Source organism: Eptatretus burgeri, chromosome 5, assembly GCF_056783735.1.
Source record: "Eptatretus burgeri isolate ZD-2024b chromosome 5, Ebu_testis_v1, whole genome shotgun sequence".
In the NCBI taxonomy this organism is placed as follows: Eukaryota; Metazoa; Chordata; class Myxini; order Myxiniformes; family Myxinidae; genus Eptatretus; species Eptatretus burgeri.
The window spans coordinates 10,258,163-10,285,053 of record NC_140965.1 but is presented as its reverse complement, the minus strand read 5'-3'; the positions used below and the strand labels follow the sequence as shown (position 1 = coordinate 10,285,053).

The 26,891-nt window shown below is 40.7% G+C and overlaps 1 protein-coding gene across 7 annotated transcripts in view; it reads right to left on the bottom strand.

The window, feature by feature from the left end:
* LOC147025825 (transcriptional enhancer factor TEF-1-like) overlaps nucleotides 1-3,210 on the bottom strand; it is a 135,644-nt gene extending 132,434 nt beyond the window's left edge. The window contains exon 1 of one of the 7 annotated variants that reach the window (XM_085880665.1): nucleotides 3,044-3,210. The gene's annotated coding sequence lies outside the window, so the exon portion shown is untranslated. Of the gene's footprint in view, nucleotides 1-2,689; nucleotides 3,006-3,043 lie in introns of those variants that run through there. The other 6 variants (XM_085880660.1, XM_085880659.1, XM_085880667.1 and 3 more) reach the window with 6 other exon arrangements.
* Nucleotides 3,211-26,891: the final 23,681 nt, after the last annotated feature.

The window sequence follows — 26,891 nt, the reverse complement described above, 5'->3', positions numbered from 1 at the left end:
GATGTCATTACAATGACCCATTTAATGACGTCACATTAGCTGTGGTGGGGGGCCTTAAAGGGGCGACACGAGATGCGGACTGTTTACTCAGGGAAGAAAGAGAAATGGTAGCTCAGGCGGTTAGAAGAGATCTACACGTTTTTGAAAAAAAAACAACGTAGATCAACGCGTACGGCTGGTAATGGGGGGAGAGGGAGGCTCAAATAATGACGTGTCACGAATAATGACGTCACAGGCTGGTGTGTAATTTTATAGTTTTTAACATAATGACCGCCAAGAGCAGTATGAACTGGACACGGCAAGTCGCATCCCCTTCCCAGTCTGTACAGTGTACTCAGTGCGGTTATTACCGTGAAAAGACAAACAACTTCACTAAAACCGAGTTTAACGAACACACATTGACCTGTTAACAAGTTAACCATTTATTACAGCTCTGTAGTTTCTTCTGACATCATAATCACACATGAGGATTCAAATTCTAATAGTTACAGCAAACGGTAACTGCTTTCACGGGTCATTCGAAACGTGTTACGTCATTTATACAAAGAGTGAAACGGTCTCTGTTGGAGCGGATTAATATCACGTGTCGTGAGTTAACGAGAACTTTGTATGAGGAACCTCCGCGAGTCGGGACTCGAGACTAGGAATCGGGGCAGCAGGGGTGGTGGGAAACTCCCCACACTACCCCTCTTCTCGCACCCACACGACCCCGCTACCCACGTCCACACGACCCCTCTACCCACGTCCACACGACCCCACTACCCACGTCCACACGACCCCTCTACCCACGTCCACACTATCCTCTTCTCGCACCCACACGACCCCGCCACCCACGTCCACACGACCCCTCTGCCCACCTCCACACGACCCCACTACCCACCTCCACACGACCCCTCTACCCACGTCCACACTATCCTCTTCTCGCACCCACACGACCCCTCTACCCACGTCCACACGACCCCTCTACCCACGTCCACTCGACCCCGCTACCCACGTCCACACGACCCCTCTACCCACGTCCACACGACCCCTCTACCCACGTCCACACGACCCCTCTACCCACGTCCACACTATCCTCTTCTCGCACCCACACGACCCCTCTTCTCACGTCCACACGACCCCTCTTCTCACGTCCATACGACCCCTCTTCTCACGTGCACACGACCCCTCTTCTCACGTCCACACGACCCCTCTTCTCACGTCCACACGACTCCTCTTCTCACGTCCATACGACCCCTCTTCTCACGTCCATACGACCCCTCTTCTCACGGCCACACGACCCCTCTTCTCACGTCCATACGACTCGTCTTCTCGCACCCACATGACCCCTCTTCTCGCGTCCACATGACCCCTCTTCTCACGTCCATACGACCCCTCTTCTCCGTCCATACGACCCCTCTTCTCCGTCCATACAACCCCTCTTCTCACGTCCACATGACTCCTCTTCTCGCACCTACACGACCCCTCTTCTCCCACGCACACGACCCCTCTTCTCGCTCCCACATGACCCCTCTCCTCACACCCACACGACCCCTCTTCTCGCACCCACACGACCCCTCTTCTCGCACCCACACGACCCCTCTTCTCACACCCACAAGACCCCTCTTCTCACACCCACAAGACCCCTCTTCTCGCACCCACAAGACCCCTCTTCTCGCACCCACATGACCACTCTTCTCGCGCCCACACGACCCCTCTTGTTGCACCCACACGACCCCTTTTCTCGCACCCACACGACCCCTCTTCTCACGTCCACACGACCCCTCTACCCACGTCCACACGACCCCTCTACCCACGTCCACACGACCCCTCTACCCACGTCCACACGCCCCCTCTACCCACGTCCACACGCCCCCTCGATCCACGTCCACACGACCCCTCTACCCACGTCCACACGACCCCTCTCCCCACGTCCACACGACCCTCTACCCAAGTGCACACGACCCCTCTATCCACGTCCACACGCCTCCTCTACCCACCCCCACACGCCCCCTCTACCCACGTCCCCACGACCCCTCTACCCACGTCCACACGACCCCTCTACCCACGTCCACACGACCCCTCTACCCACGTCCACACGACCCCTCTACCCACGTCCACACGCCCCCTCTACCCACGTCCACACGACCCCTCTACCCACGTCCACACGACCCCTCTACCCACGTCCACACGCCCCTCTACCCACGTCCACACGACCCCTCTACCCACGTCCACACGACCCCTCGATCCACGTCCACACGACCCCTCTACCCACGTCCACACGACCCCTCTCCCCACGTCCACACGACCCTCTACCCAAGTGCACACGACCCCTCTATCCACGTCCACACGCCTCCTCTACCCACGTCCACACGCCCCCTCTACCCACGTCCACACGACCCCTCTACCCACGTCCACACGACCCCTCTACCCACGTCCACACGACCCCTCTCCCCTTTCCCCTCTCTGATTGCTTCCTTCACCACATCCGCCGCGCGTTTACATAAGGAAGTAATAGAATCCTCGTCTCCTTGAAAACTTTTCCCCCTCTTCCCCGATTGCTGCTTCGAAAGTTTCTTCGTCCTTCGCCCTCTTGCCCGTGCTCCCCTCCCCTAAGCTCGTACTCTCACGTCCCCGAGTCCCAGCCATCTTTGTCCGTTTCTCCAAAGCCCACAGCCACAAGTCTTTGTCCCACGTCGTCTTGGCTCACCGGGTGCAGGGCCGCCTCGTGTTGCCGCCAATTCCCGGTCTAACCTCTCCGGACGATCCGTGGAGCCGCCGTTTCGGAGCGCGTCATCCGCCATCGTCGCGGTCACCGTGATCGCTCCCACCGACTCACTGGACGAGCTCAGAGCTCCGGAAGTTTTGTTTGCCGAAAACCAAAAATGCCAAAAATGCCGCTCGAGCCGAGGAACGTGAGGCGCGAGGGATGTTGTGTGATCGCACACACCGACTTTCACTCCCTCCCTTCTTCCCCGACAGTTCCGATGTTACCTGTCCGCACTCCGCACAGGTAACACTCTCTCCGTCCCCCCTTTTCCCTGTACCCGGCGCTCTCACCCACCTGTTGAGCTTGGCGCCCCGGCCGAGGGGACAACCCCGACCCGGGTCGGCCCGACGGCCTGAGCCGGCCCGGGTCCCGGGAAAACCGGCCTGGATGGAGCAGGGGCTCGGGGGGCTGGGGTGCCCGAGAGGGGGCGGAGGGGGAGGGGGAGGGTAGAGAGTTCGCGGGGAAAGCGCGTCGCCGGGCCCCGGCGAGGAATGCCAGGAATGGCGAAAGGAATGAAATGAACGCGGCGTCGCTTCGCGGACGGGGCCAAGGCGTGGGGGCGGGAGGAGAAATGGGGAGAGGGGAGGAACGGGGAGGAGAGAGCGACGAGAGAACGAGAGAGAAAGCGAGGGAGCGACGCCAGGCATGGGGGGGAGAGGGGGGGTCGCACGTGGGGTCCGAAGCGGTGGAGGGAAGTGTTGAGCCCGCCGCATGTGGCTCAAACTTACCGCCCCTGTGTCTCCGCAACAAACTGCAGATGTGGTGCGTGTGCGGCACCGAGGGTCCACGTCCACCGTAACGTGCCTGCCCGAACATATAAAAAATAAATAAATAAAATACCGCACGGAATTGGAGGGAACTCACACAAAGGGGTCGGCACCGTGTGGTCAACGCTTCGGAACCGTGGGAATTCTTACAAACCTTCATTAATTAGCGAGTGCGAGTACGTAAGATGACCATCTCGATGCGAACTACTGCCTGCTCCCTGATGCAGCACCGTACTTGCACAGCGACAGAGTTGACTCGTTTTCGTTTGGACTTCGGAGTACAAGTTCAGTACTTCACTTTGGAATTGAGGCGTGAGCAGATGATTTGACGTTATCCGCCTGGTAAAGGGTCACGTCACACGTTTACCGTGTGGTAACAACAGGCATTTCCAGAACAACGGTCAAAGGTTTACCAATTGACCATTTAATTGGTACGTCATGAACAGAAGAAGACAGAGAGAATACCTAATAAGGAGCCAAGGCCATGATAAGGATATTTTTGTACACAATCTGGCCTGGGGCTGCTCGGGGCGGCTCGGGGCTACTAAGGGCTACTAGGGGCTACTAGGGGCTACTCGGGGCTGCTCGGGGCTACTAGGAGCTGCTCGGGGCTACTAGGGGCTGCTCAGGGTACTAGGGGCGACGAGGAGCTGCTCGGGGCTACTAGGGGCTACTAGGGGCTGCTCGGGGTAGTAGGGGCTACTAGGGGCTGCTCGGGGCTACTAGGAGCTGCTCGGGGCTACTAGGAGCTGCTAGGGGCTACTAGGGGCTACTAGGGGCTGCTCGGGGTACTAGGGGCTACGAGGAGCTGCTCGGGGCTACTAGGGGCTGCTCGGGGTACGAGGGGCTACTAGGGGCTGCCAGGGCTGCTTGGGGCTACTTGGAGATACTCGGGGCTACTCGGGAATGCTAGGGGCTACTAGGGGTTGCTCGGGGCTACTAGGACCTGCTCGGGGCTACTAGGGGCTACTAGGGGCTACTAAGGGCTGCTTGGGGCTACTAAGAGCTACTCGGGGCTACTAGGATCTGCTCGGGGCTACTAGGGGCTACTATGGGCTGCCAGGACTGCTAGGGGCTACTTGGAGATACTCGGGGCTACTCGGGAATGCTCGGGGCAACTTGGGACTACTCGGGGCTACTATGGGCTACTAGGGGCTACTCGGGACTACTAGGGGCTACTCGGGACTCCTCGGGGATGCTAGGGGCTACTAGGGGCTACTCAGGGCTGCTCGGGGATGCTAGGGGCTACTAAGGGCTATGTGTCCAAAAACGTCAAAGTTCTTCAAAAATCTGATCATGGGACGATTTTAGTTTTTAAACTATTTTCAAAAAACATGTCGGACAAGATCTTGAGAATCTTGCAAGTTTTCAGAAAGATGTCTCTCTATCGACAATGGAAGCACCAGTGACGTCATTGCCACAATATGATGGTTCTTTTCATTTTAATTGGGTGGGAAGGAACGAGGTAACTGTCCAAGACCTGAATATCAATTTCCCTCATATTAATTGTTCAATTGGTCACCGGCCTTGACACCAATACAAATTCTTATTATGGATCCTCGGCATCAAAAAGCGACATACATCGAAAAAACAGTTTCAAATGGAGCACCTCGCCGCCATGAGAGCATTGAAATTGCATCAGTCGTGGCAATAAATGTGAATTGTTGCTCTCAGCTTGCTGGCTCAATGACAGACACCATTTGCATTTTTGCCTCCTTCATCCCCGTTTAGAATCCCGTGCGGGCAACTTTTGAGTATGTATACGCCAATGATGAAAAGACAGACGGTACGGATCGTTTCCGTTGATTGTCGAGAGAGAGAGAGAGAGAGAGAGAGAGAGAGAGAGAGAGAGAGAGAGAGAGAGAGAGAGAGAGAGAGAGAGAGAGAGAGAGAGAGAGAGAGAGAGAGAGAGAGAGAGAGAGAGAGAGAGAGAGAGAATATATATATATATATATATATATATATATATATATATATATATATATATATATATATATATATATATATATATATATATACCAGACGTCTGCAGAAAGTGCATCAAATGAAACAATGGCATTCCTTTTGCTCCAAAGAGCATTGTTCACAACCAGAGGCAGATTGAGAAACGTGGAACGGCCCTGGGAAATGTCCCAAAAGCTGTCCACGTCGCCCATCCGATGGTGGTCTGACAACCCTATTCCACCCTATTACCTCCGCCGCCTAAGGTGGACGGAGGTTATGTTTTTCCTCCTGTTTGTCCGTGAGCAGGTTATCTCAAAAAAGTTGGAAACGGATTCAGGCGAAACTTGGTGGAAGGGTTTGGTGTGAAATAAGGATGAATTCATTAGATTTTGGTGAAGATCTGGATCCAGATACTAGAATTTGATTCTTCGCCATTGAGAGATTAGTGCCAAAAACTATATGTAGCGCAATATCTCGAAAAGTTGTGGACGAATTATATTTATATTTTGGTGACAGTCTGGATGGAGATCTGGTCTACAAGCGGGATACACCTTTGTATCCCTTCGACCCTTTCAGATCATCTTCGACCTTTTTAGACTTTTTAGACCCTTTGAATCTTTTAAAACCCTTTATACCCCCTTAGATGCTTTAGAATGCATCACCTTTTAGACCACTTTGACCCTTTAGACCTTTTAAGATCCATTAGACTCCTGAAGACCATTACACACTTTAGACTGCTTTGACCCCTTGACCCTTAGACCTTTTAAACAATTAGACCCTCTTTTTGTATGCATAGTTGAGGCTCATGGAAGAGCAAATACAATGAACAGATCAGGGCATAACAGGACTCAAAAGGAGAGAGAGAAAAAGAGAGAGAGAAAAAGAGAGAGAGAGAAAAAGAGAGAGAGAGAGAAAAAGAGAGAGAGAGAGAAAAAGAGAGAGAGAGAGAAAAAGAGAGAGAGAGAGAAAAAGAGAGAGAGAGAGAGAAAAAGAGAGAGAGAGAGAAAAAGAGAGAGAGAGAAAAAGAGAGAGAGAGAAAAAGAGAGAGAGAAAAAGAAAAAGAGAAAAAGAGAGAGAGAGAGAGAGAGAGAGAGAGAGAGAGAGAGAGAGAGAGAGAGAGAGAGAGAGAGAGAGAGAGAGAGAGAGAGAGAGAGAGAGAGAGAGAGAGAGAGAGAGAGAGAGACAGAGACAGACACAGAGAGACAGAGACAGACACAGAGAGACAGAGACAGACAGAGACAGAGACAGAGACAGACACCAAGAGTGGAGCTGAAGGCTTGGATTGAGAGAGACTTTGACAACCAATGGGTGTGGGGAGGAATGGGGGGCAGCAAAGGATGCATGGGGTGGACAAGCTGGATATAGAGGGAAACTCCAAGGAGGGAAAACTGCTGGAAATTTTGAAGGAGGGATTGGGATGGGTGGAGGCAAGGGGAGGGTAACGAGGGTAGAAAAGACCATGGTTTTGGATTGGGGACAATCTGAGATGGTGGTGAACAGCTGCCTTGAAGACATGGAGGGAATAATGAAATAGAAAAGAATGTGGAAGTTAGTTCTACAGACAGGAAAATAAGAGGAACGGACGATGTCGACACTGGTGGAATGCATCCCTCCACAAGGTTGAACAGTTTACGTTTTGTATCCCACTGACAGGGCCCCCCTTAAAGATGTTGGGTTTCCGGGGAACATGCTGCTCAATGAATGGGATAGGAAGGTGGGAATTTTTTTTTGTGGGGGGAGATATATTTTTTTTGGATGTGTTTAAATGGAAGCAGTACAGTATTTCAGATTCTACATCTTTCCAAGCAGTATGTGTATGTTGATAGTTGAAAAGAAAGCATTGTGAACTACAACATGTCCATGAGATACAGAATTAGGGGAAAAACAGTTTTGTATACACAAGTCATAGGCTTGAATGACACCAATTTAGTATCCCTGCAAGGTTTCCTCTAAAGTCTAGACAGTGAAGCTGGTCTCAGCAGTGATAAAGACAGCATATCATAAACCTGGCTCAACAGGACAGATGAAGGAATTGAAGAATACTCATCTCCCATTTATCATCCCTGAAAAATCTTGTATATTCAGATATTAGACCCTTTCCAGTTGACGAAAATCCGAGATTATACCCTTTGGGGGCATCCATGAAGTATATACTCCTCAAAATAATAAACTTTAACCCACCCCCAAATAATGCACTTTCACTTTAATCTGCGTAATCCAGCTACATAGCAATTGTTATACACCCTTCCCAGATAACCCATCTCTTCTCCCCACTCCCCTTTCTCCCCCTCCATACTCTCCCCACTCCCCTTCACCCTCCCTCATCTCTCCCCTCCCTCCTACCTTTCCCCCTCACCTCTCAGCTTGCCCTGCTCCCCCTTCCTCTCCAGTCGACTCCCACCCCCCCTCCTCCTCTGTATTCCTGCCAGCAAAGCGACAGGTGGTATTTGCTGGTATAAAATATAATGTGCATACTGTTTGCAGGGTACAAACAGCCCCTTCCCCAACAGAGTTCAGTACCGTCTATTCAAGGCAAACACGAAACTGAGATAATGATAAGATCTTGTAATTTTTCTTACTTTTTAACAAAATTGGCTTAAAATAATTTTCAACAAATTCAGTTCTGGATTTTAAAATATTCATTTACACTTCGTTTTCGATTTTAGACCGATGTTCACAATAAGCTTCTTATTCGTCTTCATTTTCTTCTTCGCAACATATCTTTTTTAGTTTTTTTTTTTGGTAGTGGCCGTTTTTCATCAGACACAAGTATGTCAAATGCAGACCTCGTGGATCTGACATCTTGTGTGTCTTGGTGACCACATTGGCACGTTAAGTGGAAAAAAACACAAACACCAAATGTCTGCATGGCAGCCATGACTTCTGTCAAAGTCAGGGTCCATTTTCCAACTTTGAACAAGCCACCAGCGATGTGTCTGCGATGGGTTGGCTAATGTTTTTAAAATGTCCATAAAACTTTCTGACCCCTTCACTGAAATAAACAGCCGCTGGTTTTCTCTGTTGAGACCACAGATGTCAACAATGGCACAGTGTAATGCCATGCACAGCAGACATAAAATGGCTGCCCGGAAGTCGACCCTCGCAAAAAGTAAAATAAAATGGGGGACGTTAGGAATTATTTGGGTAGCTCAGGTTACTGGCAACTCATCATATTTTTTAGGACTAGGCTGGATCTGGATTCGGACCTGAACTAAAATTTAATCGGCTTGTTTTGTCACCGAACCAAATCATCCACCAAGTTTCGTCCGAATCTGTCTTTAAGCTTTTGCTAAATCATGCTATATATCGTTTTTGCTCCCCATCATTCAATGGTGAAGAATCACTTTTAAAAATCTGGATTCAGATCGGGATCTTCACCAAAATCGAATAAATTATTCTCTGTTACATACCCAACCTGCCCAAGAGGTTTCGTCCGAATCCGTCCACAACTTTTTGAGATATCCTGCCTGCTACGTGTCGTTTTTGGCCCCATCTTCAAATGGTGAAAAAAAAAAATCACTTAGATAATTTTCATATCCAGACCTGGATTTGGATCTTCACCAAAATCAAATAATTTCTTCCGTGTGACATATCCAAGCTCTCCACCAAATTTCGTCAAAATCCATCCAAAACTTTTGAGATATTTTGTTCACAAACACATAAAAAAGAAAAAGACGTCATGCAGAGCATCAGGTCAGGTATGGGAGCATGTGCCAGAACAGCGCGTCGCTGCGTCAACTTTCCGCGGGTACTCCAGGGGCCTCCGTCTGGCCATCCCCCAGGCAGATGCCAGGCCCATCCCCATCTCCTTGAGATGATGGTCAACCTGCTGCAACCAAGAGGCACGTGGTCGGCCCACTGGCCTCCTCCACTCATGAGACTCCCTCGCTGAGAGAATCTGGTGAGCAGGATCAGCATCAGGAAAACGAGCCACATGTCCATACAGCCGCAACTGACACTCACGGACTATGCAGGTAACAAATCTCATCCGAGTCTCTCTCAGCAACCGCTCGTTGGACACAAAATCCGACCAGCGATAGCCAAGGATTCTCCGAAGAGACCTGGTACCAAAGGAATTAAGTCTCCGTCTCAGATCCTTGGTCAGAGTCCAAGTCTCGCATCCATAGAGCAAGACTGGAAGTACCAAGGACCTGAAGACTCGGACTTTCGGCCTCCCGCGCAGGTACCGGCAGCGCCACACCCCATGATCCAGTGAATCCATGACTCCCCAGGCCCGAACCAGACGTCTATTGACCTCTGACTCACAGCCAGCAGAGACATGAATATCACTGCCAAGGTAAGTGAATCTCTCCACGACCTCAACATCCTCACCACAAACAGACACAGACAGGACAGCAGCATCCATGATGTCACCGGAAGCCTGGATCTTAGTTTTGACCCAAGAAACCCGTAATCCCAGCGGCTCCAACTCCTCATTCAGCACCCCGAGGGCCCCCAAGAGGATGTCTAAAGTCTCCGCAAAGATGACTGCATCATCTGCAAAATCAAGGTCCAAGATCTTGACATTCCCAAACGATGCACCGCAGCTTGATCTCTCTGACATCCTCCCTAAAATCCAGTCCATACAAGTGCTGAAAAGTGTGGGGGCCAGTACACACCCCTGACGAATTCCAGTAACAACTGGAAATAAGTCAGAGATGGTACCACCACACTTCACAGCACTATTAGTACCAGAGTAGAGTTCAGACATCAGATCAATCAGTTTTGGTGGCACCCCACGAAGACCAAGAATCCTCCAGAGGACATCCCGATTCACTGAATCGAATGCTTTACAGAGATCAACATAGGCTGCAGGCAGCCCCTGCCGAAACTCTTGTCTGCATTCGGTGAGGACCCGAAGAGCAAGGATACGGTCAATCGTTGACCTCTTTGGTGTAAAGCCTGACTGCTCTGGACGCTGGTGCTCAAGCAGATGGTGGCGAACCCTATCAAGAATTATCCGAGCAAAGACCTTGCCCGGCACTGAGAGCAGCATCACCCCTCGGTAGTTGTTGCAGTCTTGGCGATCACCCTTCCCTTTCCATAGAGGAACAACAAGGCCCCTCTTCCAATCAGTTGGGATGATGCCTGTGTTCCAGGCAGAGCACAAAACTGCATGCAACGACACGAGTGCAGCATTTCCACCAGCCTTGAGAAGTTCAGCATGGATGCCACAAATCCCTGGAGGCTTTGCCCGTTTCAACCGGTTCACCGTAGCCCGTGTTTCCACAAGCGAAGGTGGACCACAGTTGATTCGAGGGTCAGCAACAAGGATTGTAACACCCTTGACCTCCAACTCGACAGCTGGGGGATCAGCCTGGTACAACCTCTCAAAGTAACCGGCCCAGCGGGCCTTCACTTCAGACTCCTCTGTCATGAGCCTACCACTCTCTGCTCTAACTTCAGTGCTCCGAGGGATGGGCTTGGATGAACGCAATGCGCAAATTCCCCTGTAAGCAGGACGAGAATCACCTATCCACAGGTGATGCTCTACCCCCTCACAGATTCCTCGCACATAGGCCTCCTTGTCCACCCTCAGTGCACGTACAGTTTTACGCCTCAGCTCCCTGAACAGCTCAGCTCTGCCATTCAGCCTGGCCCTGCGACTCTGGTCAATGGTATCCAGTGTCCCTTGAGAGACAAAATTCTTCTTTGCCCTGCGGTGAGTTCCAAGACATCCACCGGCAACATCAAGGACGGTGGTCTTGAAGGCACTCCACAACTCTTCAGGACCCCCCAAAGCACCCAGACCCCCCCAAGTGTCCACTCAGCCTGTTCGCAAACTCCTCAGCTACTCTCTCATCCCTGAGCTTGCCAACATCCAGCCGAGGCTGGGATGGTACCATTCTCCAGGATATAAGGTGCAGCTTTAGAGTTGCTACAACAAGCCTGTGGTCAGTATTGAGGAACTGAGCACTCCGGTAGACCCTGCAGTTCTGGTTCATCCTCCAACAACCGTCAATGAGGACATGGTCAATCTCCTTTGCCGCACCGCCAGCGTTGGAATACCAAGTCCAGCGATGAGCTTGTGGGCGCTGAAACCATGAACCAGCCACCCTAAGTCCATGACTTCTTGCAAAGTCAAGGAACTTAGTGCTATTCTGGTTCATAGTTCCTGACCCATGGGGACCAACACACACCTCATAACCATTCCTGTCAGTTCCAGTCGATGCATTGAAATCCCCCAAGACTAGAAGTGTATCTCGTCTGGGGCACTGATCAACCACAGACTCGAGTGTGGCGTAGAATGTGTCCTTCGCAGTGAGATCACTCGCCTCAGTCGGAGCATAAACAGAGACCAGGGAAATGACACCTAAGGAGTGGCGAATCCTTAATCTCATAATACGCTCGTTGACCGGTGTTACCTCAATTATCATTGGGGTCAGCTTATTGGACACAGCTACAGCAACTCCTTGGGTATGGTAACCATCAGAGCGACCAGACCAATAGTAGGTGTAACCACCCACCATTAACTCGCCACAATCCGGTCTCCGAACCTCAGAGAGAGCTGCAATCCCGATGTCCAAACGCTTGAGCTCAGATGATAGCAGAGACAGGTGATCATCCTCAATTAGGGATAGGACATTCCAGGCACCCACCCGAAGGGACCACCTCAGGTTAACCCTAGGAGACCGCCGTCTGGTGGACGACACCTCAGCCCTACTCTGACACACTCTCCCGCAATCTGACCCAGGGATGTTGCCCCGTGGTTTCCCTCCTATCATCAAAGATTGGGGGTCCCGAAGGCTTTGCCCCAATCCCGTCATCCGCTAAGCTGCCCTGCGAGGGGAAGCTGCACAGCAGGTACTCCCACGGAGTGGGTTTTAAGATTTTTTTTGCGTTTTTGTGTTTTGCGGAATGAAGGGTTTTACGGTGGCCGGAGTGCAAATCCTGCCACCAACCTCCTAATAAAAAAGTAACCCAACTGCAGGAGGACGTCTGCAGACACAGTTGGGCACTAGATATCGATGGCCGTTGGCTCACAAGAAGCTCCTCCGCCCTTTGACAGGTTTTGTTTTTAATCCTGCTGGGTATCCATATCCAAACACCCTCCTCACCAGAAAATCTGGTGGGGGAGACGGTTTAGTCGCCGACAACCCGACCATGGAACAGGTTAGTACAGGTTTACATGGTACCTGTAGCAGGTCACAGATCTAACCTGACCTGACACATGCAGAGCATGATACTTGCAAAATACACCTCCCCTTTTCCAAAGGTTGCTTGCCATGGATACATCAAATTGTCCATTTCATTAAGATTAAAATTTACAATCTCAATCAAAGCTCAGGCCAATTGGATGAAAATTGATGACTTTTCAGATTGAAATAGATCATTTTAGAACTCTGACCTGGAGTTGATCTTTGACCTTTTGACCTCAAAAATAGTTGGTTTCCAAATTCAGTGATGCACTCTGCAATTGCTGTTTAATTTTCATGTTAATCAGATAAAAAATTCCGATTTTAGAAATTTGGAAAAGATTTGGAAAAGAGCCCGTGGAGCTTAGATTTGATGCGAGGTTGGCTAGTGGTGTTCCCATAAACTTGTAAGAATCTAGAAACCTAATATGAGTTAAAGGTTTTGTGAATATCATTTTTGGAAATGAAATATACTTTTGACTTGTGTTTGTTATGGCAGAAATATTCCCTGGTGTTTTTGAAAGTTCATTTATAAATAGATGTGTATCATAGTTGGCGCTGTTGTGAAGAAAGACTGGAATAAAAGAAGGTAATTTATAATTAAGATTACAACAGGAATGAGCGGGACCTCTATATTTACCAGTAAGATGACAATGATCCCTAACTTTAGACTCCTTAATTTCCCCCTCACAAATATGACAGATATTGTTCTTTCTAAATTCTAATTTTTCTTCTTTGGTTAATTGCATCGGTTCATTTGTTTCTTTCATTAATTTAGTGAGTCTTATACAATCCTTTTCTAATCGTTTTATAAACTCTTGTGAAGCTTTTTTTCCACGATAATGTTCAAGTTTGTTATACTTTTCTCCAACAGATGATTTGATATAAAAACAGAAACCACAAGGAATATGTTTTTGATATTTATTTGTATATTATTCTTTTGGATTAGGAGAAGCAGTATTAATCTTTTTAAGGATACACTCAAAATCAGCGTATATCACAAATGGGTGCATGATAGATTTATTATAATCTTCAAAAGAAATCTTTTCACCAGGTTTAGGCATTGTAATTACAGCTGATTTATGATTACTACAATATTTTGAATGTTGTTCTAATCGTTCTTTTGTATGAAATGAATTAAGACATCGCTTACAAGGATATATTTTGTTTGCTGTTCTGAATACCTGAGAAGAGATTAATCTTGATAAATTATTGATGTATGTGTAATGTGAATTCTTTCCAACACTAAAATATAAAAGATCAATGTGTGTTTCTTCATTTTTATAGTTGTTTGAAATTTTTAAGATTTGAACTTTGTTTGTATCCGTTAATCCATATACATTAATAGAAAGATTATTCTTTTTCTCAAATTTAGGAATATCTGTTAGTGGCATTGGGAATTTAAAATCTTTAATGTCCAAGGTATTCTCATATTTCATATATTGTTTTACTCTTTCTGAATTACATTTTGGTGGATGAAAGTGAGCAAGAACAGACCAGAGAAAACATTTATTATCATTGTTCTTAATATTAACTGCCTTCTTTAGTTTTATTTCTTTTGGTAATTCAATATAAGAAGAAGCTTTAAGAGGGTTTGATTTTAGAATGTGTATATCTAAAAAGATGATTTTTTAAATATTAAATCCACTTCCTACCACTGTATTATCAACATCCTCCTCTTGTCTTGATAGTTCTTCATAAACCCCACTATTCAAAAAATCTTGAAATGATGTTATAAAATGAAGATCTGTTCTCATATAAGGAGTTTGTTCTTCATCTTGTCTTTTCATATTCATTTTCACTCCCATATAAAACTTTAAAGTTTTCATTTCTTTTAATGTCTTTTTAATAAATATTTCAATTGATTCAGCTATTGATGATGGACCGGGTTCTCCAAATTGAAAAATCCTTATTTTTATATGCCCTTTAAATGCCCCATCAGTGTTTTCAATATAATAGTCTCCCTTTACTTTAAACTCATTTTTCTTGTGTTTTTGTGATTGAAGATGTCTATTATAACTACTCTTCAAAACATCCTTTGAGCAGATATCACAATGTTTTCTTTCCAACTCAAGAGGAGATATTTTATGAAACAGATTAAATGTGTGTTTGTTGGTTCGGAGGTGTTTTCTATAATGTTTATATTTGTGATTACAAACATCGCAGTATGTTGTATTCACCATATTTATATAATAAATCTTTGCTTAAACTAAAATTTTCTTGATGAAAATTTCGTTTATTTTACAGGTGAATCTGTGCTTAAAACCATTTTATCCTCCAACTTTTTCGCTTAATAAATACAATGTTTCAAGACACAAAAGACAAGTTTCAATCAATCTCTTCATTTGTTAAAGATACTGAGAAATATGTCAAGGATGTAAAATTGAACAAAGATAAATATAACAACTATTGGATAAAAACTATTATGGTAAATAATATGAGTTCTTCAATTTCCTTCAGTGGAAGGGCTTTTAGTATACCTGGTAGAACATCAATTAAAGTATCTCCAACAAAAGTTTCTCCTCTCCTTCTAGTAATATATTCAAAACTAGAAAAAGCAATGAAACAAGAAAAAGTATCAAAAAACAAAAACCTTATAGATGAAGCTTTAGAAAGAAAAGATAAGACCATCTGTAATATGCAAGGAGAAATTTGTATTTTTTTCAACAACCCTAAAGATATAAATCCTGATGAAATAAAGGATGTTAATATATCAGGTGAAATGACATTTCGTTCAATAGTAATTAACGATAATTTTAAAATTACCTTTAATAAAAAAATGTTGTCGTTGAATCTGATAATGAAAAAAAGTATATCGATATCGATGGTAATATTATTAAATATGAGTCAATATACAACTGAAAGTATAGATGAATTTCAGTTTAAGTAAAGTTTTACTTTATAAATATGCTAGACTTTCCTGATTCTCCATATGACAAATTTGAGAATTGTCCTGCGTGTGAAAGACGGGGATTAAACACAGAGTCAAAAGCCTATAAACAATGTATATTCTGTGATTATCTTCTAATTAATGATAATAAAAAGGAAAATAATTCTTTTAGATTTACACCAAAAATGAATTACTTTACAAGATTGATTAGAGAAATGAATGTAAAGTATGAGGGTGACAACACACCTTTCCTTACAAGGGAAGAAACTGAACGTATAAGAGAAATGTTCAAAGGATTGTTGTTATATATTATTCATGGATGTAATTTTCAGGGAAATATTAACACAAGATATTGTATGAATAAAATAATGGATTATCTTGAAATTAAACCTGAACTTAGGATAAAATATAGAGTTTCTAAAAAAGCCAACAATAAATTAAATAACCTGTTTTCCAAATATATAAATGAATGATTTTTTTTCCTATTTGGGAAAATAAGATAAAATTTAACAACCATAAAAATCTTCCAAATTCATTAAGATGTCTCGTAGTTGGTTCAAGTGGATGTGGAAAAACCTGCTTACTTTTAAAAATGCTCCTCACTCCCAACTTTTTAGATTATGATAATTTAATAATTTTCACAAAGTCGAGTTTTCAACCAGAGTATCAACTACTCCTCACAAGGTTTTAATGCTGGTCTTCAAAATGAAGATATAATCGGTTTATTTAAACGTCAAAAAAACCTAAATGATTATAACATTGAAGATATAATTCAACTATTTTGTGATACACAGAGATGTAAAAGAAATCAAATCCTATAACTTGTATTCTTAGTGATAATACGGATGATATACCGTCTCCCCAAGATTTGAATAAATCAAAAAAGAACCTCGTTATCTTTGATTGTGTTCATGAGAGAAACCAAACGGTAATGGACAGCTACTACACAAGAGGGAGACATTCTTCTTGTAATTGTATTTATCTTAGTCAATCGTACTTTCAACTTCCTCGTCGTTCCATCAGAAACAATGCTAATACTTTTATTTTATTCAAGTTAAATTCAATAGATATCAATAATTTTTGGAGAGATAATTGTTCTACATTATGTAGTAAAAAGAAATTTGAGGATTACATGAAGCACACGACTGAAAAATATAAATATATTGTTGTGAAACAAGATGAGATATTAAGGGATATATTTTTTGTTTTATAAACAATTACATATATAAATGACAACTATTATTATAAATCTTGTGGGTAAATCTGCTTCTGGAAAAAACTTTCATAAATCAAGGTTCTTGTGTAGTACAAATGAGAATATTGTAAATTTACTTAAAAAACACCCCGTGATATGCATTGTATCAACAACAACTAGAGCAATAAGACCTGGAGAAGTAAAAGGTGAAGATTATCACTATATTTCAGTGGAGGAACATATGCGATTGAGGAATGAAGGACAAATATTTGAGGAGGTTTCTCTTGGTACAACAAAATATTCACATTGTAAGAGTGAGTTAAGGAAACTAAAATCTGGTGGTGTTGGGATATTAGAAACTAATCCAGAAGGAACGAGACAAATTATTAAATATCTGAGCGGAGTGAAGATTTTATCATTCGGTTTTGATGTTGATGAAGAAACTCAACGCAAACGTATGAAAAGCAGAGATGCAAGGATTAGTGAAAAAGAAATTACAACTAGCATTAATGTTAATAAAGAATTTGATGAAATATTTAAAGAAAAGGATTTATTTGAACACATCTACTTGAATGATGAAGAAAAGGAAAATTTCCCTGTTGATCTTTACAATTCATTAAATGATATTTTACAATAAATAAATGGATGCAAAAGAAAGAGCAAGAAGATTTAAGGAACATCAAGAGTTGGTTTCAAAAGTTGTAAAACAACAGGAAGACATTAAGAAGAAACGCAGACAGAAACTAACGGGCGAAGAAGCATTTGAAAGAAAACAAGAGAAATTTTTTAAACCACTTTTAAAAACTTCCCAAGAAAAAATGAAAGATGTTTCCACAGTTCCCACAGTAGAATATACTCCTAAAAAACTTCAAATGTTAAAAGATTTCAGTCAAATGACAGAGGAAGAATTAGAGCATATTGGAGAATTAGAATATCATGATGAAGAATTATTTCAACAACTGGAAGAGATGAATCGACCCCCTGATTATATTGTGAATGCTGTTCAAAACAATGAATATTCAGCGGATTCAAAAACGAAAGCAGGACTCATTCCAACAGAACAATCAGCAATATTTCATCTTGTTCAAGAAAAGGGATTGATATTTAATGATGAATTAAGGTTCTTGGGTTCTGCTCAACCCCCTGTTAAACTAACTCCGAGATTAATGTTTCTTCTCACAAAAGATGGAAGACAAGGTTCAACTGTGAGGGATGAATCAAAGTATATTGATAAACCATTGGATATGGAAAATAATGATGATAGAGTATATATTGATCTGCTGAACACTCTAAATTATAAGGTTATTCTTTCTGGTAAAAGTAGGAAGAATAAGAAGGAGAAACACATTATTCAAGCTTCAAGTATCCTTGGTTCAGGTGTTAGTTTTCTTCCAAATAACCCATCACAATTAGTTAATAGACTGTTATTGTTGTTAGGCAGTAAGAAGGCTGGAAATAACAATTGTTTTAATGAAGCATCAGCCATTTTAGACCAGTTGATGAACATGAAAATAATTAATAAATATCAATATAAAGACATTTTATCTCATTAAATAAGATGAGAAGCACAATCCTTAGTTTCAATTTCACAACAAGCGACCACACATCTTCATTCCCATACCCACTACAACTTGACACAACAAAAGAATATGAGGCATCTTTATTGTCCATAGAAACTTATAATACCTTATTTAATATAACCGAGAAAAATGACAAGTTTAGTTATAATCCGGGAAGTGGATACAAAACGATAACAGTCTCACCCGGAGCATATGAGATTTCTCAAATATCTTCCGAAATTGCTCTTCTTATGAAAGAACAGGGTGATGAACCAAAAAATAGTTATAAACATTCAAAAACATACTTCAAAATCAACGATTAAAGTTAAAAATAACTACAAGGTTGATTTCACAATTGATAATTCATTTAGAGAGTTATTGGGTTTCTCCTCAAAAAAGATTGAAACTAATGGGACGTTTTACAGTGATAATGTCATTCAAATATCCTCAGGAATAAATTCAGTGTTAATTCACTGTGATTTGATTGATGGTGCTTATAATGATGGAAAAAAAAACAAATACAATATTTTCATTCAGTGCATACTCAACTCCAATTGGTTATAAATTCAATATGGAACCCAAAAAATTGGTTTATCTACCTGTGTCAGGAAAAACCATACACAGAGTAAATTTTAGAATAACCGACCAAGATAATCGTGTGATTTCTTTTGATGGAGAAGTTATATCCATCAGAATTCACCTACGTGAAGTTTTCCAACAAATAAATACGATGGTTATTGTGAGGAAACACGAGTTGGGAAAAGATAAAATAATTACAGGGGATGGGATGTTCCTTTCTCCAAACTACAAGGGTGAAGGTATGTATCTTGGTAGAGGATACTATAAACCTAAGAGACAAAGGGGTGTTGGACATCAATTTAGAGGAGATGGGATAATTGATACTCTCATGGGTATTGGTTCAACTATTCTAAAACATAAAGATCTAATTGGTTCAACTGCTTCTGCTGTGGGAAATGTAGCAGGTGCTGTAAAGAGTATAAAAGATGCTCAGAAGGAATCTCATAAATTACAAGCAATAAAAGAAATTAAGAAAAGCAAAACTCAGTTGTCCCCTCAAGAACGACAGAAAATAATTCAAATACTTGGATCAGGGTTTCAAAAGTTTTAACATCTTTTTTCCTAAATAAATACAAGTATGGAAGCAATTGATAGTATCTATGATTTGGATGATACTATTATTATCTCAAACTCCACTAAAAAAGAAGATTACTTCAAGGTAAATGCAATAACTGGAACAGACTGGAATACGAATGGTACAAAAAGTTTTGAAATAAATAATCAACAAACCTATTTGAATCTCTCCGAAAGTTTCTTGTTGTGTAAATTTAAATTCACTAAAGCTGGGAATAACACAAACGCTACACTTGTAAATGATTTCTTCTGGAAAATGTTTGATAGTGTGCGTTTGTATATTGGAACACAAGAAGTTGAAGTGGTTGATTATGTCTCTGCTGTATCTGAAATGATGAAATTTACACTCTATACATTCAGTGATAGAATGGGAAAGGGGTCTGTCGAAGGTTTTATTCCTGATATGTCAAGGGGAACAAACACAGACCCTGGATATACTCAAAGGAAAGGAATGTATAATGATGATACAAAAGCAGAAAATAGTTTTACTGTGGCAGTTCCTCTTAAAGGTATATTTGGATTTTGTGATCATGATAAAGTTCTGTATGGTCTTAAAATTAGATTTCAACTACAAAGGAATGATAATGAAAATCGATTGCTTTTTGGTGTTAGTAGTGCTTTTGGTGAACAGAATAAATTTGTAATTGAGGAAATGAGTTGGTATATCAGTGAATATACTCCTAATCTTAAAACAGAAGAGATGTTGAATCGAAGACTTAACTCAAAGAAACCACTCAGTGTATCATACCTCAAAAGAAGATGTCAACACGTTAAACTCAACCAAACTACTTACACGTGGAATTTAGGTGTTCTGGAAGGAAAGCCACGATATCTGTGGATCATTTTTAAAAAGCCAGATGGTGATACTGCGACTGATAAGAATAATGCATTGAGTGATAATGCTAAGGTGAAACAACTTCGCGTTTCTCTAGATGGAACATTTTATCCACGAGATAGATTGGAAATTAATTGGGAAAAAATGATTTTGCTGAAGCATACAAGTCTTACCAAAAGGTGTGTGAAAGTAATGGAAATAAAGAACCTATTTTGGATATGACAGCATTTAAAAGTTTGTATACAATCTATGCGTTTGACCTGAGCGCTCAAAAGGAAACTATAAAGTCTAATCGAGTGGATACTTCCCTATACATTGAAAGAGGAGAGAGTGAAGAAGTTGATACATATTGTTTGCTTTTGGAAGAAACAGAATTGCAGATTAATACAGATAATGGCGTGATGATGAGTCTCACATAATTTTTTGTTAAATAAATGAGTGGCAAAGTACCAACTGGGGTATATGTTAATCAAATCAATCTTCATAAACTATCATCTTGTGTTCAAAATCAAAAACCTTGTACGATTAACGTTAATACAATTCAGAGAAAAGGAGCAGTAAGAATTGATGTTTTGCTCACAAGAGAACAGGTTAAAATCTTGAATGACACTGGCTCACTTAAAATTAAAATGACAAAACCAATGTTGAAAAAATATTCAATAAGAGAGACGAGTGGAGGATTTCTCCCATTTCTTATTCCTTTATTTGCTGGTTTAAGTGCGGTTGGAGCATTGACGGGTGGTATTTCAACAGCGGTGAAAACTGCCAACGAAAGGAAGGCTCAACTCCAGGCTCAAAAAGAATTGGAAAGACATAACAAAGAGTTGGAGAAACAAATTAGTGGAAGTGGTGTAATTGTAGATTTTGCTGAAAAACTTGAAGGTCTGCCTGATAAAGCGAGATTGTTAGTTGGAGATATGCTTTCTTCTATAGCACAAGCAGGTGTAAAATTAACGAAAAGAGGTAATGGATTATATCTTTCTAATAAATAAATGAGCATTGATGAGTGGTTGAAAGAATTTGGAAAGAATACAACATCAAATTTACTACTTGTTAAATATTGTAAGAAATTAAAAATTCATAATGTGGTTATTTGTATGAGAGATGGATTAACAAATGTGCCGAAACATACAAAGAATATTATTATGAACTTAGAAGATAATAATGGGAACGGTTCTCATTGGGTTTGTATTTTTAATAGTCAAGACAAATATTATTTTGATAGTTTTGGTCTTCCACCACCTGTTGAAGTCATAAAATTCTTACAGAATGGTGTTTATCAAACATTTCAAGTCCAAGAATTAAATTCCAAGTGTTGTGGTCAATTATGTCTATATGTGTTATTTCAACTCAACAAAAATAAAAAATTTTTATGATATTATTTTTAATCTAATATAAATGACTTATGTTGGTAAAGATGGTTCTATCTTTGGTGTATCTCAAGAACTGGATATTGATTTATCAAATTATTACACAAAGGCACAGGCTGAACGACATAAATATAATATAACCAAAAATATTAACATGAAAAATGCTTATAAATTAAAAAATTATCCAAGCCCGACTGACGCGAATGACTTGGTGAGATTAAGCGATTTATCACAATATATATACTTAAATAAAACAGCCGTGTATTCCAAAGATACAGAAGTGTTGATATTATCTCCAGGTCATACAGAATTCACAGTTCGAATTAAAATAATTTTTTATAAAGAAGGGCGTACGTTTGTATGAGAATAGAACAATGGGGGTATGATATGAATGATTTAGGGTATAATTGGTCATTTAAAATTAACCTCGAAGACCTGGAACAATTAAATCAGTCTCGTAAGGAAGAATATTATCCACTTGGTATCAAGAATGAGTTTTGTGGGGCTACGATTAGTAAACAACAAATAAAAGAATTTAATAAGGGTAAATATAATAATGGTTTTGCCCTTGTTTATCTCATGAAAACAGGATTATATATAATAAGTAAGGAATTACAAAATGATTTAACTATGGGAAGATGGGGAGGTGTTTCGTGCCATAATATTATTCTAACATATATTTCTAATACATAAATGACAGCAAGAAGGCTTCAAGAAAATTATCATTTCTGTGTCCAAGCATACCTTCAAGAAAAGGGTATTCGGTATTTTAATAAATATGTTCTACAACATAAGAATGAGGTATTTTCAATAAAAGATTGGCATTATGCTGATGTTGATAAACCGACAACTTTAGATTTAATTAGAATGTTAAATAATGAAAAAATGATAAAGTTAAGAAAAGGTAAGGCTCTTTTAGAAATTCAAAAGAAATTTTATTGGTTTCCTGTTGTAAAAAAAAATATTTTGGATACAGGAATAACAAGAAATCCTGATGAATATATGTATAATATTCTATGGGGTGTAAGCGATTCAATGATAGTAAGGGATGAGGAAGGAGTTGACGAAGAGAGGGAAGAGGAGGAAAAGGAGGAAAGAGAGAAGAGAGAGAGGGAGGAAAGAGAGAAGAGAGAGGGATGAAAGAGAGAGGGAGGAAAGAGAGAAGAGAGAGAGGGAGGAGAGGGAGAAGAGAGAGAAAGAGAGGGAGGAAAGAGAGAAGAGAGAGAGGGAGGAGAGGGAGAAGAGAGAGAAAGAGAGGGAGGAGAGGGAGGAAAGAGAGAGGGAGGAGAGGGAGAAGAGAGAGAGGGAGGAGAGGGAGGAAAGAGAGAAAAGAGAGAGGGAGGAAAGAGAGAAGAGAGAGAGGGAGGAAAGAGAGGAGAGAGAGAGAGAAGAGAGAGGGAGGAAAGAGAGAAGAGAGAGGGAGGAAAGAGAGAAGAGAGAGAGAGAGAGAGGGAGGAAAGAGAGGAATGAAAGGGAGAAGAGAGAGAAGAGAGAGAGAGAGAGGGAGGAAAGAGAGAAGAGAGAGAGGGAGCAAAGAGCGAGACTAAATAAATATGAAAATATGGAAACCAGTGAGATTCAAAAAAGATTAAGGGTATTACAGAAAATAACTCAACCCACCGAGGAGGAAAACAAAGAATTGACAAGTCTATTTGCAATATTTTCTACAAGACTATTGTCATCGGCAAGATATTCATTTTGATTCAAGTTTTTCATTTTTATTTTTTTTCTTAAATAAATGGAGGAGAGAGTGAAGGCATTTCTAAGGATTCTTTATGTTTTAAAAAGTAAGATTCAAATGTGCATGTTGGAAACTAAAAAAGGTTTTTGCACTCTGCAGGAATTTTTCTCATAAATAAATGAGTTATTGTCTCAAATGTAAAAAGAAAACTAATACTAAAAATATTTCATATATTAAAAGTAAAAATAACAGGGTTATACAAAAAGGTATATGTTCGGTGTGTGGTTCAAAAAAAAATCAATTTATCTCCAAACACAAACTCGGAGGAGATATACAAAAGTTTTTATCAGGAAGTAAATTTACAACTACTGGAATACCAGGGGAATTACATCTTCCAGGGTATTCTTTCTGTGGTCCAGGCACAAACTTGGATAAAAGATTAGATGAGGTAGACAATCCTAAATTCTGGAGTGAGCCTATCAATAGAGTTGATGAAGTGTGCATGAGACACGATATTGATTATGGGAATACCACAACGTTGGAAGAAAAGCATGAAGCCGATAGAGAAATGTTGTATAATTTGTCTCTGATACAAAATCCAACCTTGAGAGAAAAAGTTGATCGGTTCATTGTGAAGAAGATGATCAGTGCTAAATTGAAACTTGGACTTGGAAATTCAAAAAACTTATAGGGTCTAATGATGCCATTAAGACTGAAGAGCAATTAGCTGATGAATTACATAAACCAATATTCACAAAGTTTCAGAGAAGGAAAGTTTATTCCAAGGAAGTTGATTATATCTGGTCTGCTGATTTGATTGAACTCAATAATGATAAGGGGTACAAGTATGCTTTAACCGTTATTGATTTGAGGAGTAGATATGCGTGGGTTGTCCCTTTAAAAAACAAAACTGGTAATACTCTTATGTTAGCTTTTCAACAGATATTTAATAAAAGTAAGAGAAAACCTAAAAAATTGTGGACTGATGAGGGTAGAGAGTTTTATAACAAGACATTTATGAATTTTCTAAAAAATAACAGTATTACATTATACAGTACCTTTAATGAAGGGAAGGTAGTTGTTGTTGAACGTTTTAATCGTACCTTAAAAGAGAGCCTATATAAAAAATTCACACAACTCTGTTCACAACAATGGTCATCTTTTATTCAGGATATTGTGGATAAGTATAATGACACGATTCACACGTCAACAAATATTAAACCATCAGAAACATTTACAAAATTAAAATATGAAAAAGAGATTAATGTCAGAAAACCTAAGTTCAAAGTTGGTGATATCGTAAGACTATATAGGTGGAAATCTCATTTTGAAAAGGGTTTTACTGAACGATGGACGAAAGAACTTTTTAAAATTGTTGATGTAATAGATACGGTTCCTTGGACTTATAAAATATATGATTTGGAAGGGGAAGAGATTTTAGCTTCATTTTATTCACAGGAATTACAAAAGACAAAACTAAGCAGATAATACTCATGGGAGCAATGGGTTGTCCCTTCACTCCCTCCTACTATACACCTTTGTGGACACTAGAGGGACAAGTCCGAGGTGTATTACAGTATATAATGTGTGTCAAGGGGGACGTTCTTAGATCTGTGAACCCCAAACACAGAATCCTCAACTGAATAGTCAAGGCTTAACTTTTGCTTGTTGGTGTGTGTGTGTGTGTGTGTGTGTGTGTGTGTGTGTGTGTGTGTGTGTGTGTGTGTGTGTGTGTCCCAACCCTCACATTCAAAATCTCAACCCCAACCCTCACATTCAAAATCTCAACCCCAACTCAATCCTCGCCCAACACAATGTCTTTTTCAAAATGAGATTTCCATATATATATTTATATATATATATATATATATATATATATATATATATATATATATATATATATATATATATATATATATATATATATATATATATATATATATATATATATATATATATATATATATATATATATATATATATATATATATTTTTTTACGTTTTTTTTTTTTCTCTTCTTCCAATTCTGTCTTTTAAGGCTTTCAGGTTTGATGACGTAGAAAGGGGGAGTAAGCCTGCACTTTCTTCCCAGAACGAACAATGTATATTTTTTATGTTTTTTTCTCTTCTTCCAATTCTGTCTTTTAAGGCTTTCAGGTTTGATGACGTAGAAAGGGGGAGTAAGCCTGCACTTTCTTCCCAGAATGAACAATGTATATTTTTTTATGTTTTTTTCTCTTCTTCCAATTCTGTCTTTTAAGGCTTTCAGGTTTGATGACGTAGAAAGGGGGAGTAAGCCTGCACTTTATTCCCAGAACGAACAATGTATATTTTTTATGTTTTTTTCTCTTCTTCCAATTCTGTCTTTTAAGGCTTTCAGGTTTGATGACGTAGAAAGGGGGAGTAAGCCTGCACTTTCTTCATTGACATATTCTCGACATATTCACATTCCAATGAAACATAAATAATTGACATATTCACATTCCAATAAACCGTAATTAATAGACATATTAGTAGGGTGAATATACTGGTTCTGGCTCACTTTTCCCTATGTAAATGAATGGAGGATTTTCAGCGATTCCCTTTTTTTTTTCCCTAAAAATAAACCCCCTTTTTATCCCAAGGTATATTTATTTGTCTACCCTTTTAACCTAGGGGCTCTCTATTCAAATAACCCATACAACAAGATAAAGATTTGTTAAAGGTGATTCTAAAGAAATATCTGAAACGTCTAAGCCTCGGGACACTTTATCAAATAACCGATGTATATTGTTTAGCTCACTCATTGAACCTATAAAGATTTGTTCATTCTCAAATTCCTTCAATAGTTTAATTTTCTTTGCACAATAATCCCCATCTAAAATATTGAAAAACAAAACATTTGAATCTTTATATTTTTGAAGATACCCCTTTTGTGCCATTCCGAAATGATAAACTTCTCTTAATGCTCTTGTTGAAATATGAATATGTCAATGAAATACATTTCATTGAAATGTGTCGATTAATTATGTTTTATTGGAATGTGAATATGTCAATTACTTTTGTTTCTTAATTACGTTTCATTGGAATGTGAATATGTCTTTTAATTACGTTTTATTGGATTGTGAATATGTCTTTTAATTACGTTTTATTGGATTGTGAATATGTCTCCTAATTATGTTTCATTGGAATGTGAATATTTCGACTAATTACGTTTTATTGGAATTTGAATATGTCGATTAATTATGTTTCATTGGAATGTGAATATGTCAATTACTCACATTTTGTTGAAATATGAATATGTCAATTAAATACATTTCAATGGAATGTGAATGTGTTGATTAATTATGTTTCATTGGAATGTGAATTTGTTTCTTAATTATGTTTCGTTGGAATGTGAATGTCTTAGAATTACATCTCTTTGGAATGTGAATATGTCTATTAATTACATTTCATTGGAATGTGAACATGTCAATTACTCACCTTTTGTTGAAATATGAATGTCAATTATCAGGTTTTATTGGAATGTGACTATGTTGATTCATTATGTTTTATTGGAATGTGAATATGTCCAGTAATTACGTTTTGTTAGAATGTGAATGTCCATTAATTGCATTTCATTGGAATGTGGGTA